Here is a 15,419-nt window from a genome sequence, read left to right as displayed (position 1 = left end):
TGAGTCTATGGGAGCCATTCCTATTTAAACCACCATGGAGGCCTAGTTGGTATTTTTATATTTGATATTCATATGAGTCTTAACATTGTTTTTTAATAAATTTTCTGGGAGCAAGAGAGATGGCTAGATTTGTAAAGTGACTGATACATAAACAGGACCTGAATTCAAAAAAGCTAACACTGGAGTCAGAGACAGGCATATTTCTATGAGTTCAAGACCAGCACTGGGATGTTTGTGTGTGGGAGGGGGGGTTGGAAGGGAAAGCTAGAAGCTAGGCGCTTCTGCTGATCTCACCTAATCTGAACTTTAGGCCAGTGAATGACACTTTGATAAAAGAAGATGGATAATGCCTTTGTAACACCCCATATTGTCCTCTAGTCTTCACACATTATGCACACATACATATACAGAGAGAGAAGAAGGGGGCTGAAGAGATGGCTCGACAGTGTAGGTTTATCTTCCAGAGGACAAGATTCCATTCCTAGCACCCATGTGGCAGCTTACAACAGTCTTAACTGCAGCTCCAGGGGACCCAACACCCTCATCTGGGCTCTGGGCTTTGCATGTACCTGGTACACAGACATGCACGTAGGCAGTGTTGCAAGTGTTTGATCACACTGTGAACCCTGAGATGAGTTAGTTGTTAAAACCTGTTTCTAGTTGTGTGGCTCAGACCTCGAGCACACTTTTTTTTTTTTTTTTAATAACCAGTTTATTGAGTTAAAAAACTGAAGATCCCACATTTTAAGAGGTTCTTACATACAGTACAAGTCTATTTGACAGATGTGGAAATCAGTCAGAGGAGACGTCATCAGACACTGCCATGACACGGACTTGATGTCCTCTCTCAAAAGAATCCTCTAAAAAATTGCTCCCACACCCCTCTGAAATCAAAATAGCCTAGCACACACTGGTAATCAAGAGTTTTTTTGCTTATTGCAAACAGGTTTAAATAAAGTCAACCACAGGTCAAGAGGTGGAGCAAGCAACCAGTTGACAGGAAGTGAACAAGAAAACAGAGTAAGAGGGAGTCAGGGGGATGGAGAGCACAGGAAGTAGAAGGGGGAGATTGAGTTAGAGGAATCTTAGCTGAGACCGTTTAGGATCAAGGTCTTGCTGGGACATTGGTGGAGGAGGAGGGTCAGCTGGGTCTTTTTCTGCCTCTGAGGTAGCAAGCTTTCACCCCCAGCATCTGGCTCCTGAGTCTTTGTTGGTAAAATCAAATTGGAATTTTGTTTTAACACCCATGCACATGAATTCTTTTTTTTTTTTTTTAAAGATTTATTTATCATGTATACAGTGCAGGCCAGAAGAGGGCACCAGATCACATTACAGATGGCTGTGAGTCACCATGTGGTTGCTGAGAATTGAACTCAGAACCTCTGGAAGAACAGTCAGTGCTTTTAACCTCTGAGCCATCTCTCCAGCCCACACATGAATTCTTAAGTTTAGGGTCTGGGATGGTGAAATGGCTCCATGGATAATGGAGCCTGACAACCTGAATTTGATCCCTGGAATCCACTTGGTAAAAGGTGAGACCAAATCCTACAGGTTGTGCTCTGATTGATCTCCATGTACACACACACAAACACGCACACATGCTCACATGCACACAAAAAATACACATGTACACAATGTTTGATGTAGGGGCCAGTGAGGTGGTTTAGTGGGTAAAGGGATATGCTGTGCAAGCCTAATGAGCTGAGTTCAGTCTCCATATGCCACCTATAAAAGTAGAGATAACTGCCTCCTGGGAGTGCTCTCCGATCCTTACAGGCATGCCATGAATGTACACACTGGCTCTTGTCTCTCGGAAACATGATTAAGTAGTTAGCCATTATGAAAGTGGTATGCAAATTTCAAGACTGAAGATTGTGTGCCAGATGTGATAGATAATCCCAGCCCTGACCATCAGTTTGAGGCCCATGTTTTAGCTAATTGGCTAGATTCAAGTACTTACTCCACAGTTGACATGCTTATTTTGTTTATAGGGGATTAAAATTATACACCTGATCTGTGTGATCACATGGCTTTATCAAAACTGATCGAACAAAAAGAATGTATGAGATCAGTGATTAATACTTTATATAGATATATGTATGTGTATGAGTGTTGAAACATAGGAATGTGTAGTACCTGTGTGCCTGGTGTTGGGGATCAGAAAAGAGTGTCAAATCTGAAACTGAAGGAATTAGTTGTGCATATGGGTTTGGGGAACCGAAGCCCAGTCATCTGCAAAAACAAGTGCCTTAATCACTGAGCCCCTCTCCAGCTTCTGGTTTTTGAGACAGGATCTCATAGTACAAATTGACCTTAAACTAATTCTTCTGCCTCAACTTCCTGTAAATTGTGTGCTTTGATTTACCCCCACCCACATCCCTTGGATTCCATATTGGAGAATTCAGCTGGAGGTCAAACAGGTTGTGTCTCTAGTTTAGGGAAATTGCTGAACAGTTCAACGCACTTAGTACTCTCTAGAGGACCCAAATTCGGCACCTAGCATCCACGTTAAGTGACTTGGAAATGTAACTTCAGCTCTAAGGGGTCTGATGCTCTTTTCTTCAGCTTTCAGCACCCACACATTTTAAAAATGTCCTGTGGTGGCACAAGTCTGTGTTCCCGGTTCTCAAGGACAGACAAGAGTTTAAGGCCATCTGCTGTATGGCAAGTTCAAAGCCGGGCTCATATACATGAGGCCCCGAATCACATATTGAAATATGCATTATATTATTGTACATGTGAGTAGATTTGCACAAAAAGTACACGAGAGATGCAAATATACCAGCAAGGTCCAATGTGTATGAAAATCAACTAGCAATGTATGTATATTTCCCCCATCTTTTGACACTGGGCATGCCTTTGTACTACCTTACCTTCAATGATGGGTTTCAGAAATACATAACCATACCTAGCCTTCATACCCTTCTAAGTTAAGGCACTGGGGGAACTGGAGATTTGTAAGAGGTAAAGCACTTGCCTGACGTGAGCAAAGTGTTGGGTTCAGTGCCTCTCAAAATAGCAGCTAAGATGGGATTTTAAGTAAATGTCAAGATATTTTTAAACTGCTTTGAAAGTTTTAGTGTCAGCTGGGAGGTGGCAGTGCATGCCTTCTATCCTAGTACTTGGGAGACAGAGGCAGGTAGATCTCTACTTTGAGGCCATCCTGGTCCATATTGTGAGTTCCAGGACAGCCAGGGCTACACACACAAACCCTGTCTTGAAAAACAAAAAAGTTTTAATGTCGGGGGAGGGGGTACTTGGTAAGCTTATTCTACTAGAGGTTATCATTTTATTTATTTATTTTTGAAGATCCCTGACTTTCCTGGAACTTGATTTGTAGACCAGGCTGGACTCAGACTCAGGGATCCACCTGCCTCTGTCTCCCAACTGATGGGCTTAAAGGTGTGTGCTGCTGCCGCCACCACCACCACTTGCTACAAAAAGGTTTAAAATGCATGAGGGAAAATTTAAACTGGCTTAAATTCTGCAGCATAATAGAGAATGGATTGGATTTTTAACTCACTGTCTTGCCCTAACCCCAAAAGAAGCATGTAGTTTCTTCATTTGCTTTTTTTTTTTTTTTTTTTAACTGTAAAATTTGTGTCTTGTGTGTGTGGAGTTTTTTTGTCAGGGCCAGTCAGCCCTGTCCTTCCAGCCTGCTCCCAAACAACCACACAGTGACTTCTTACTACTTACCAATGTTCAGCCAATAGTTTAGGTTTGTTACTAACTAGCTCTTAGAACTTGAATTAACCCATACTTCTTTTCTACTGTCTGCCACATGGTGGTACCTTTTGTGTGTGTGTGTGTGTGTGTGTGTGTGTGTGTGTGTGTGTGTGTGTGTGTGTGTACTTTAGGCATGAATTTTATTAATCATTACTCTGAAACATTATACAAGACTAACCTCAGAAAGTAGAAATTAAAAATCATTTATATATGAACTCATGTGCCTACTCGTATGAAACCAGAGTTACTGTTGTACATTTGAGGTCAATCTGATGACAGTTCCCACTATCCCAAGGAATTGAGAAAATTGTCTTAAAAAAAAAAATCAACCAAACAAATAGCAAATGAGGCTGAGGACGTGGATCAGGTGGGGAGATGCTTGCCTGGCATCCACAAGGCCCACGTAAACCGAGTGTGGTGGTACAGGCCTGTAATCCCAGTACTCAGGAGGCAGAGGCAGGAGGATCAAGAGTTCATGGTTCTCAGTTACATGTTTGAGGCCAGTCTGGGATAAATAAGCCAGTGTCAAAAATAAAACAAAAATCAAAATCAGATACTGAATGTCTCCTGTTGTGAACAAAAATCAGCACCTAGAAAGCACTGTTGTGCCAGGCGTTGATGGCACACACCTTTAATCCCAGCACTCGGGAGGCAGAGGCAGGCAGATCTCTGTGAGTTCAAGGCCAGCCTGGTCTCCAGAGCGAGTGCCAGGATAGGCTCCAAAAGCTACACAGAGAAACCCTGTCTCGAAAAACAAAAAAAAAACAAAAAAAAAAAGAAAGAAAGAAAAGCACTGTTTATCATCCTCAAGGCTGCCCATGTTGGACAGCATCAGCTCCCAACATTGGCCCAGAGAATTCCTAGTGCTCCTGTGTTAACCTCAGCTTAGCCTTGCATTGGGTTACATACCACAGGGCCTCTGAATCCTATTGCCAACCTGGGCAGAAGTGTAGACTGGAGCAGCTTCCCTCACTTGCTACTGGCAGGCTGGTCTCTGAAAGCCCATCTCCACGGAATGGCATCTACTCCCATTAGGAAGGACATATGCTGAGACTTTTAGGAGATGAATAACAGGATTCTTCATGTCCTTAGTTCCTGGTTCTTGCTTCTTTAACAAATTACATGCATTATGGCTTCTTGTGGTTTTTACCATCTGAAATTGTTGATCACAACTCACTGGTCCCTCTGGGCTAGGTCACGGAGTCACCAAGACTAAGCTCCTTTGTGGGTGCTCTGGTGGAAGTGTTACCCAGCTTCTAAGGGCTGCCCGTGGTCTTGGCTTGTGGCCTTTTCCTTCTCAAGTGGCTGTCCATGGCTTCCAAGTCTCTTCCACACTAACTCTTCTGTCACCTTCCAGTTAAGGGATTTTGTGAGGAGCCTACTCAGGTAATCCAGGATCTTATTTCAAATTCATCTGACTAGCAACCTTAATTCCCTTCTGCCAAGGGGATGGGGCAGGGAAGAAGGTATAGGGGAGAGGTTCTGCCTGCCACAGTCTGAGTAGCATGAAAATTTGCAGAGCTGAGTCATACCCTCCTTCAGGGGACAACAGTGGCTAGTTGGGATCCTTTTGACAGGTCAGTCGGGGTGGAAAGGTAGCCTCAGGGCAGGGCCTCGTGGACTCAAGTAGACTGCCCAGAAATCAGCCCCAAAACAAAGTGGTAGGAACCATGAGATGTGGGTGACTGTTGGCGGGTGACTATGGACAAGGATATTGCTATAGAGCACCAGCAAGTGGTGAGAAATGCCTGAGAGAGAAACAGCCAAGTTCAAGGCCTGTGTTGGGTAACTGACCACCCACATCCACGTGGAGACATCAAGCAGAGACTGAAGTTCTGGGAAGGTACAAGACATGGAGAGAGGGGGTAGGGTGGCTCAAGCCACCACCAGTGGGACAGAAGCCTGGTGAACAGAAGCACAGCCATTCAGTTCAGTGCTCATACCTATGAGCAGCAGAGACAAGGCTGCACTCCTGAGGAGGCCCGACAGCCTCTTTGCTCTTAGACTCCAATTTTTACAGAGGAGGGTGAGCAAATGGAGCACCTAAGTCATTACTTAGACAGTAAGCTACAAATTCAAGTCCTTCAGCACTGAGACATGTCACAGGTAAGAAAAAGACCTGGCCATCACACTTGGATGACAGTTACCAAGGTGTATGTGGCATGAGATGGCAACCCATCTATCCTCTTCCATGTAGATGTCATAACCCGCTCGCAGGTTGAGAAACACTGGTCTAGAGGTTGCCTCAAATTCAGAATTCTGCCCTCTGAGAAGGAAGGTGGCTCTTCTTTTTTGTATCTTGGGGCTGAATCTATGAAAGACCAAGTTCATCTGAGGGAAGAGGCTTTAAAAAGTCTTTGCTAGCAGACACCTGTAGGATGTGACATGGCCTATGCCTTTACAGGTCGGAACAGGGTGGGGTAGAGGCAGTTGCTTCAGGTAGATGCAGTCTCATCATTGCTGGCTATATGGAGTATGGAACACCCCACCCTATCCCTGGCTAGCCTGAGGAACACCTCCCTGACCAAAGGGGCCAACACAGGACCAATCACACAGACCAGAATGAAGTCATAAAATGTTCTCTAAGAGGCTGCTGACGTTTCTTTGGCCATAAAAAGGGTTTTCTCCCAACTCCAGAAAATGGGCATTTACAGCCTGGAATTGCTTCTGCCATCTTCCCACCAGCTCAGTTACACAAACACTAAGGATGGAGCTGGAAGAATGAATGTCCTGGATGAGTGCAACATCAATCCCTCCAATCCCAACCCACTGACTAGTATTTGTGCCTGTGGGAGACCAGGCTTGCAATGGGATGTCTGGGTGAGGTGCCAGGCCAAGAGATAGGAAAATGTCCTTATGTTAACTTCGATGCCAGACTGCCAAAGTTGGTAGAAGAGAAAAGTCATGTCATACGGATCTCTGAATCTGGAGCTTGCTGTGTAGTTCATGGTGGGGATGGTGCCCACAGCAGATGAAGCACCGTATTCTCCATTCTCCTATTTGACTTCATACAAGCTGTTCAAACTGTCTCCCTTGGGTGCACACTGCTGAGAATCTCACTTGGTCCAGATGCAGGATTACATGCTGTACAAAATGCCTTGCTTGAGATCTGGTCAATGCACAGGAGCATCGAATGTGAGCACAGCACTTGGAAGGATGACAGCTGGAAAGCAGCCAGCTCAGAGTATCTCCCACAGAGGAGAAGCTTAGCCACATCTGCCCGGTGCACCTCACCTGCCTCCTGAGGAGGAGGAGGAAACAAACTTGTTGGTCCCGATGGAAGACATGGCACAACACTTGCTTTCTCCATTCACTGATCATTGAGTGATGCAGGGTGATGTACTCTTGATGACGCTTAATGGAAGGTGACCCTTGGCTATTTTATTACTTTTCCCTGAACTTAAGTTGTGGCATCCATAAGATGGAGATGAGAGTAGCACCCATTCCATAATTAAGTTTAAATACATCAATACAAGGAAAACACTTTAGTCAGGGCTCCGCACAAGTCAACAATTGCTAGCTGCTATTATTCAAAATACTTTTCTCCCAAAGAAGTGGAAGGTTTAATACAGAAAATAGGAGGTTTTAGCCATTGGTACTGGATCCTGACACACGAGCAGCTTTCACTTGCTTGTTTAAAACTCACCGTGAGTGGTCCTCAGTATCTGCGGGTACCCGATCCAAGCCAATTTGGCAGATGCAAAACTGATTAAGAAATGCAGTTTGAGGACCAGGACAATATAGTTTAATCTTGCAACTTGACAGACTTGGAGGCATTCTGGTCAATGTAGAAGACCTTGCAGGCCTCAGGGGAGAAGCCCAGGCTAGCCCCACCTCTGTACTTGCAGCTCATGGCCCGGTCATAGTTCTGCTGCAGATTCTGCTGGGGCATGTCTGAAGACTTCTTGTCCAGGTCCATCTTGGACCTCTTAGTTGTGCTGGGAGGTTGGCTAAATGATGGGGACAGATGTTTAAAGCCACCCATAAGCTTCAGGAATTTCAGCTTCTGTTCCTCGTTTTCAAAGCCAGCAGTGTCCCACTGGCCAACTGGGTTCCCATCCACTTCCTGGGTTCTGAAGCCTCTGTCTTGCCCGACTCATGGTCAATCTCTTCTTGCAATCTTCTGCCTCACCTGATCTATGTAAGCTTCATCCATGTTGCCTTTCTTTTTCTTTACCACCTCCAGGTCTGTGTCCGACTCCTTTTCTTCCTCCTGCTGAGGGTCTTCCTTCACTCCACGCTCCTTCCTCTTCTTTTTCTTCCTTTTCACAGCCAGCCCTTTCACAATCTGGCTGTTCCACCTTTTTCTTGGATTTCACTCCCCCCACCCCCAGGGGCTTTCGGGCTGTCTATCAGGATGTACTCCGAAGCCTCACTTTTGACTGACTTCTTACTTCCTTTCTTCAGGCTGTTCCCCATGGAGAGCTTGGAGTAGACTGGGAGGATGTCTCCCTCTTCATGGGTCTTCTTCTTCTTCTTCTTTCTTCCTGTGCTCTCTGGGGCTCCCCTGCTTCCTTCTCTGCCCCCAGGCTGCCTGCTCCTCAGCCTCCTCCCTCCCTGAGCCTGGGGTGTAGAACATCCTCAGCATCACAGAGCCAAGAGTCCTGGGGAGGAAAGGCTTCCATGTCCAGAACCATTTTTTCCTTCCTGTGTTTTTTGGACTTCTTACCAGGTTTGCTAACTTCCTCAGCATGCCTGGGGTCTGGGAAGTCTTCAGCCGTGAGCCTTATGAGGTGGCCTGAGGTAAGGACTTCCTCCTCATCCTTTTCTTCTCTCCACTGAGGCATTCTGAGGCATTCCTTGACTGCTCAAGGACCTGCCTTCTAGGGCTGGGGGACTTTCTGTCCTGCCCCTCAGACTTCAGGTGCTCCTTCAAGTGAAAGCTAGGGGACTTTTTTTTCTTCTTTCTCTTACCCGGTGACATCTCAGGGACCTGCCCTTCACCCACATTGTTAGAGGGGAATGTGGCCCCTTGGAGGGGAAACATAGACAAAATAATCCTCACTGTTTAGGACTGAGTATTGAGTCTCTGGCTCTGCAACCTCTGCAACCACCACCTTCTTTTTCTTCTTCTGTGGGAACTGTGGGCCCAGGTCTACTTTCTGAGTCTTGGTGACCACTCCTGGTCCACACGCAGGCCTTCCCATGTGAGCGCCCCTGTCCCAAGACCCAGAAGTCCAGCAGTACCTTTCAGCAAGACATGTTCATCAAATCCCTTGACTTTCCAGATTTCTCCCTCTTCTTCCCAGGATGTTCTCTGCCCCGAAAATTCTGCCTAGCTATTGGCCTTTCAGCTTTTTATTAAATCACCAATCCCAGTGACAAATCATCACAGTATAAAAAAGGATTATTCCACAGCACACGTGTATGTTTGTTAGCGTGTGTGTGTGTGTGTGTGTGTGTGTGTGTGTGTGTGTGTGTGAAGCTGATGCTGGAGTTTACTTCATTCTCCACCCTATTCACTGAGACAGATCTCTCAGTTGAGCCCAGGCCTCACCAATTCCTCTAGTCAAGCTAGCCAGCTTGCTTCAGAGTGCTGGAGTTACATGCAGGCAGGTAGGTCATCACAATTACCCAAACTTTACCTGACTTCTGGAAATCCAAACTCCTGTCCTCACACATGGTAAATGGTTTATCCACCAAGCCACGCCCCAGCCCTGAATTCACCTTTTTAAACGATTTATTACAAGTGTGGATTCAAGGCCCTAAGAAAAATATCAGAAAATCAGATTTCACAGTCAAGTGTTTCAATTATGGCTCAATATTTAGAAATATAGCCTGGTGTGATGGCTCATGTCTTTAATTCCACCACTTAGGAGGAAGAGGCAGGTGGATCTCTGTGAGTTCGAGGCCAGACTGGTCTACAAAGAGAGTTCCAGAGCAGTCAGGGCTACACAGAGAAACCCTGTCTCTAAAAATCAACAAACAAAATGTCTACCTTTACCATTGTATTCCTGCTGGCACAAAACTTCCATTTTTATCTGAGAGGCACATCATGGCCTTGAGGAAAAGAACACAGGGCAGAACTACTATGCCTAGTGGCCATCAGGTTACCAACCAAAGTGCAAAAATATCTCTAAGTGGACCATGTAAAGGACATTACACAAAACTAGCACTTTGTAAGCGTCCAATAAGAAGGTGTAAGTCAGGTGACAGATTTCACTGCTCTCTGCAGTCTTCTGACAAAATATTTTGGGGTTACAAATTTTAGCAAGTAGATTACATACAGAGCCAATGGATACATAGCATTTGCCACAGCTAACATATTTTGATAGAACTGGGTGGTGGAGGCACACACCTTTAATCCCAACACTCAGGAGGCAGAGGTGGTGGGATCTCTAAGTTCAAGGCCAGCCTAGTCCACAGAGAAAGTGCCAGGACAGGCTCCAAAGCTTCACAAGGAAACCTGTCTCGAAAAACCAACCCCCCCCAAAAAAACCCATATATACATATATATGTATATGTATGTGAAATGTTTGTGTACAATATATATTGTATTGTTTTAGTGTGAAAATTCTCCTTAAGTATAGTTGTGAGGTTGATAAGTTTTTAAGCACACACTGAGTGTATAGAAGGCTGTAAAGTAGACCCTTCTCAGAGCTGCCTGAGGCCTGGGGACTGCACACTGGGGATCCCATCCAGTGGTCCAGTCCACCCAGAGACTGGCAGCATCCTAGTCCCTTTCTCCTACCATGTGGCGAGATAAGCATGGGCCTGTTTCCTGCTACCTTCCAGTGCCCTGCTTGGAGCTACCTGAGGCCTGGGGACTGCACACTGGGGAACCCATCCCAGTGGTCTAGCCCACCCAGCAACTGCCAAGGCCCCGGTACTAGTCCCGCCTCTACCCATGGGAAGAGGAGAGCTATGGGAGTATTGGACCTGCTTGCACCCACCAGAAGGGAACCTTTGACCCTTACCCACCAGGAGAGGAAGAAACTCCTCCTGTACCCACTGGAAGAAGGGATGGAAAGAAGACAATATAAAAACACATTCAGCAACAGAAAAACCAATATGACACCACCAGAGTCTAGGGACTCTACATCAGCAACATCTGAACATCCCAATGTAGATGAAGCAGAAGAGAATGACCTTAAATATAACTTCATGAAAATGATAGAGGCCCTCAAAGAGGATATGAGAAAATCCTTTTAAGAAATGGAAGAAGGGTTGGAGAGATGGCTCAGAGGTTAAGAGCACTGACTGCTTTTCCAAAGGTCCTGAGTTCAATTCCCAGTAACCACATGATGGCTCACAACCATCCAAAATGAGATCTGGTGCCCTCTTCTGGTCTGCAGGGACACATGCAGACAGTACACTGGATACATAATAAATAAATAAATCTTTTTTTAAAAGCTTTAAAAAAAAGAAAAGAAATGGAAGAAAAAACAAACCAAAAAATACAAGAAATCAGCAAATCTCTTAAAGAAAACCAAGAAAAAAACAAACAATCAGACAGATGAAAGAAACAATTCAAATAGATCAAGACATGAAAACTAAAATAGAGGCAATAAAGAAAACACAATCTGAGGGAATGCTGGAAATAGAAAAGCTGGGAAAATGATCAGGAACTACAGATGCAAGCATAACCAACAGACTACAAGAGATGAAAGAGAGAATCTCAGGCGCTGAAGATACACTAGGACAAATAGATTCATCAACCAAAGAAAATCTTAAGTCCAACAAATCCCTAACACAAAATATCCAGGAAATATGGGACACCATGAAAAGACCAAACCTAAGAATAACAGAAGAATATAGAAGAAGGTGAAGAAACCCACCTCAAAGGTGCAGAAAACATATTCAACAAGATCATAGAAGAAAACTTTCCCAATGAAAGTACAAGAAGCTTACAGAAGTCCTTTGACAGATAATAATCAAAACCCCAAACATATGTTGCAAGATTCCCGCCTGGGTCCCATTGCTGCTTCAGCACCCCCCCCCCCAATAACACACAGAGACTCTATTAGTTACAGTACTGTTGGCCAATGACTGGGACTTCTATTGGCTAACTCTGTCTTAAGTATTAACATATAGGCGGGCGTTGGTGGCGCACACCTTTAATCTCAGCACTTGGGAGGCAGAGGCAGGCAGATCTCTGTGAGTTCGAGACCAGCCTGGTCTCCAGAGTGAGGGCCAGGATAGGCTCCAAAGCTACACAGAGAAACCCTGTCTCAAAAAACCAAAAAAAAAAAAAAAAAAAAAAAAAAGACTGATCCAGACCCCTGAACATGGATGTCAATAAGGAGGCCTCTGTGCTCCAGGGATTCTCTGGTAGTGGATTAGCATTTTTTCCTGGTGTAAGAAGGGACTTTGAGAGCCCATCCCACATGAAGGGTTACACTCTGGCCCTGGACACATGGGGAAGGGCCCAGGCCCAGCACAGGAAGATTTGGTGGACTTTGCTGAGCCCTCGTTGAGGGCCCTACCCTGCCTGGGGAGTGGTGGGTGGATGGGGTGGGGGGTAGATTGGAGGTGGGGGAGGAGGAATGGGGTGAGGGGAGGGAGAGGGAGAAGGGACTTACATATGAAACAAGCTTGTTCCCTAACTTGAACTAATAAAAAAAAAATAAAAAAAAAACAAAAAACAAAAAAACACCAATGACAGCTTATGCTTATGGAGAGGATGTGGAGAAAGGGGAACACTCCTCCACTACTGGTGGGAGTGCCAACTCGTACAGCCACTTTGGAAATCAGTAAGGCGGTTTTTCAGGAAATTGGGGATCAGTCTACCACAAGATCCAGCAATTCCACTCTTAAGCATATACCCAAAAGATGCACATTCATACAACAAGGACATCTGTTCAACCATCTTTATAGCTGCATTATTTGTAATAGCCAGAAACTAGAAGCAACCTAGATGCCCCTCAACTGAAGAATTGATGGAGAAAATGTAGCACATGTACACAATGGAGTACTACTTAGCAGAAAAAAGCAATGGAATCTTGAAATTTTCAGGCAAATGGATGGAACACGAAGAAACCATCCTGAGTGAGGTAACCTAGTCACAAAAAGACAAACATGGTATGTACTCATTCATATATGGATATTAGACATAGAGCAAAGGATTACCAGCCTACAATCCACACCTCCAGAGAAGCCAGGAAACAAGGAGGATCCTAGAGAGACATACATGTTCCCCCCGGAGAAGGGAAAAGGGACAAGATTTCCTGAGCTAATTGGGAGCAAGGTAGTAGGGGAAGGGAGTTAGGAGAAAGAGAAGGGGAGAGGAGGACATGAGGGAGCAGGAAGATTGAGTCAGGGGAAGAGTAGACGAGAGCAAGAAAAGAGATACCATAATAGAGGGAGCCATTATAGGTTTAAAGAGAATTCTGGTAGGGAAATGTCCAGAGACCTACAAGGTTGACCCTAACTAAAAATCTAAGCAATAGTTGAGAAGCTATCTTAAATGTCCTTCTCCGATAATGGGATTGATGACTACCTTATATGTCATCCTAGAGCCTTCATCCAGTAGCTGATGGAAGCAGAAGCAGACACCCACAGCTAGACACTGAGCTGAACTCTGGAATCCAGTTGCAGAGAGGGAGGAGTGATGAGCAAAGGGGTCAAGACCAGGCTGGAGAAACCCACAGAAACAGCTGACCTGAACAAGGGGGAGTTCATGGACCCCAGACTGATAGCTGGGAAACCAGCATAGGACTGTTCCAGACCCTTGGAATGAGGATGTCAGTTTGGAGGTCTGGTTAATCTATGGAGCCTCTAGTAGTGAATCAATGTTTATTTCTAGTACAAGAATGGACTTTGGAAACCCATTCTATATAGAGGGATACCCTCTCAGCCTAGACACACAGGGGAGGGCCTAGGCCCTGCTCCAAATGATATGACAGACTTTGAAGTTCCCCTGTGGAAAGCCTTACCCTCCCTGGGGAGCACAAAGGGGATGGGATAGGGGTCAGTGAGGGGCAGGGGAGGAGGGAAGGGAGAGGTAACTGGGATTGACATGGAAAACAAGCTTGTTTCTAAATTAAATAAAAAAAGGGGGGGAAGGAGGCTATAAATTAATCAAGAATGCCAAGCTTGCATTTATTTAAACCTAAATAATAAATTGTTAAGGCCTATTTTCTGGTTCTGGGAGCCTCTCTTTTCATTTGTTTTTAACAAAGAAATTACCTGAATCGCTTACTGATAACAAAGTGTCAATACACAAGACAGTGAGAATAAACACAGTGAAAAGGGAGACTCTGTCATGTTAATCAACTTCCCTTTCTCAGATTGATCCACACATTCAAAGCCGTTGCTGAGAAGCTCTGGGTTTTGTGGGACACGCAAGCTGAATTTGAAATTGCCTGGGAGAGCAAAAGGCCTGGCAGAAGAAGGATTTGCCTCCTGCTGAGTCACGAAAACCTCAAGGGAAATGGTCAGTCGTCTGTAGCTCCAGCTCACTAGCTGGGAACTGGTGTCCCGCAGTTTGCTGCACGTGCATCTCCTGTCTTCAGCTGGACACACACTTGTGGGTCACAGATGTAAATATGCTACTTTACAAGACAATGAATATCGACTGGGTCCAGGACGTGGCGGATCTTACCGGTTCTGCTGTTACTCTCCAGTTTCCCCATCCACACTATGTGAAGCTGGGGCACTTTGAACTCTGACACTTAGTATTTATTGTCAAGACCCAGGGCCATGAGCCTAACCGCTACCGGCAGCTCTTGCATTCTATGCAGTAGGTCTAAGAAAGAGCCAACTCCAACTGGAAGGACTAAGATGCTTCCTTAATTACACGGATTAATGTGACTTCCATGTGACATCCTCCCAGTTTCTCTGAGTAGTCTTGACTGTCCTGAAATTCACTCTGTAGACCAGGCTGGTCTCAAACTCACAGAGATCTTGCCTGCCTCTACCTTCTGAGTGTTGAAATTAGAGGTGTTCGCCACTACTGCCCAGCACTGGATACTATTCAAAGCATTTCACTTTCTGGGTGCAAATGGCAATTTTTCTCCTAAGAGTAATGCTACATGTTAAAACATGACAAATTTAGATTAAATCCACTGAAATTAAGACTGAATTTGCATCTATTAAAATGATGTTTAGGAAACTCTGACAGCAGTTAGTTTGGCTTTAACTTCAGTCTATGCTGAGATTGCTATAGAGGACACACTAGGTCGGCCTGTGCTTAGGAGGAGATAACAGTCCAGTACCTCAGTGACTGAAGCATTGTTCCAGTAAAGCTCCATGATCTGGAAACACACTCCCCACAACTTCTGCTCCAGATCGCTGCTGTGAACTGCTAATAGCGGTCCCTGTCCACAGGCTGCAGGGGAGCAGCAGGAGCTGGAGGCAAGGGACTCACTACTAAGAAACAGACTTTAGTAGTGGCAACTGGCCATCTGAGGAGAAAGCTGTCCCTGGGCCTTCCAGTCTGGGATCTTTGGGTTCATTTAGTGGGTCTGAAGTAATAAAAGCAGCCTCTGTCTTTGTAAGGAAAGCTAAGGGACAAAATCTGGGAGGAGGCTTCCCTCTTTATCTCCATCTGCAGGGGGCTGAAAAGGCCAGCTGCTTTGTCCACTGTGAGAAGGGGAGTTGGCAGTCTGCAGCAGGGAGTTTTCAGAACAAGTCACTTCTTCATCAGCCCTCCTCAGGGTCGATCGATAGAGAGCTGCAAAGCCTGAGTCTGGCTTCTACTCTGAGCTTTTCATGCCTCAGTCAGAGCATGGCTTTAATATAATTTTTTAAGT

The 15,419-nt window shown here is 45.2% G+C and overlaps 1 pseudogene; it reads right to left on the bottom strand.

Moving 5' to 3' along the window:
* Positions 1-4,451: 4,451 nt before the first annotated feature.
* Positions 4,452-10,066, bottom strand: LOC107978900 (annotated as a pseudogene).
* Between the last annotated feature and the right edge of the window lie 5,353 nt (positions 10,067-15,419).

The sequence above is a fragment of the Cricetulus griseus genome, chromosome 2, assembly GCF_003668045.3.
Source record: "Cricetulus griseus strain 17A/GY chromosome 2, alternate assembly CriGri-PICRH-1.0, whole genome shotgun sequence".
Taxonomy (NCBI): domain Eukaryota; kingdom Metazoa; phylum Chordata; class Mammalia; order Rodentia; family Cricetidae; genus Cricetulus; species Cricetulus griseus.
This window is presented reverse-complemented; position numbering and strand designations above follow the sequence as displayed.